Source organism: Limulus polyphemus, unplaced genomic scaffold, assembly GCF_000517525.1.
Source record: "Limulus polyphemus unplaced genomic scaffold, Limulus_polyphemus-2.1.2 Scaffold8279, whole genome shotgun sequence".
NCBI classification, from domain to species: Eukaryota; Metazoa; Arthropoda; class Merostomata; order Xiphosura; family Limulidae; genus Limulus; species Limulus polyphemus.
The window spans coordinates 11,047-12,512 of NW_013673889.1; the positions used below are offsets into that span (position 1 = coordinate 11,047).

Here is a 1,466-nt window from a genome sequence, read left to right on the forward strand (position 1 = left end):
TACACTGCTAAATTAGGGACGGCTAGCGCAGATAACCCTCGTGTAGCTTTGCGCGGCATTCAAAACAACCAACCAACCTACACTGGTTATTGACACAATTTTTCTTGTGGTAAAAAGAGCAGTTTAGACACTATAGTGGTTATATAGTCACGTGACCAAAGTAAACACAGTAACAATTTGATGTAAACATTATTCGTGTAAACATGGCTTCCTCTGCAGAATCTCTTAATTCTCCATTTATTTTTCACGAATTTACTAACAAATTGGACAATATATGCAAATCAAAATATGAAGAAAAGTTCAGAAAAGTCGGTCTTGACACGACATATCCTTATTGTATCTTGTCAGCAATGACAATCGCGCTAGATGACAGTAAATTAGGAGGACCAGAGGTAGGCCTACAATAGTACTGTTGCGTCAGCGAGGTCACGTGACTAGTATCACGCCACTTCCTTCTCGAACCTTCGTGAATTGTCGGGAGATTACTAGATTGGGGGTAGCCTGGTATATATATAAGATGGTCACAACGTGACGGGACAATGTGTGTAGGTGGTGAGTAATTGAACTGCAGTCAGAGAGTGTGTAATTGAACGGAGTATCGTTGAAGTTGAGCACGTGAGACGTTCGTTGTTATAGCGTTTGTTATAGCGCGATTGTTGAAATTAAGTGTATCGCAAAGTTATATTCAGAAAGTTTTATTTAAGAAAGGACTTGTGTCGCTAAAGTTTCGTCAGAACGAAGTTACGGAAAATTAACTAACGAATGGAGACGTAACAGTATTCATTCAACGTTAGACCCGCAGGTCGTAAATTGTTTAGTACTGACAACATTTTTTTTTTACACATCTTATCACTCAAGGTTATTAGGATACAAATTTTACAATGACATCTTAAACTAGAAAGAATGAAACACACCTTTATCTATATGCATGACTGCCCTTTTTTTCCCCTTCATTATTTATTCTCCTAAGTAATTTTAATATTAATTATTATCATTAGATTCAAAAGAGTACAAAAATTAAATCAAACTGCTTTGTTATTAGCAATTTTGCATTTTAAATCACGATGGACACATAAAATAGTTGTTAGGACAATATTATAATCTGCTTTATTGTGTATAATATCTGTTACGACTCCGTTTGTTAATTAATTTTCCGTAACTTCGTTCCGACGAAACTGAAGCGACACAAGTCTTTACTTAATAAAACTGGTTTATTCTTTCCGAATATAACTCTGCGATACACTTAATCTCAACAATCGCGCTAAACAAACGCTGTAACGTCTCTCGTGCTCTCTGACTGCAGTTCAATTACTCACTATCTATACATTGCCGCGTCACGTTGTCCCCTCCTATATATATATCAGCCCACCCTATATCTAGTAAGAACTTGAACATTCGACAAAGTACATGATAGTTCTAGAAACGTTGCGTCATAGTAGTCACGTGACTCGCTGACGCAACAATAC

General features: G+C 36.8%; 1 pseudogene; it reads left to right on the plus strand.

Moving 5' to 3' along the window:
• The window catches only part of LOC106475240, a 33,646-nt pseudogene that overhangs the window by 10,528 nt on the left and 21,652 nt on the right, over positions 1-1,466 (plus strand).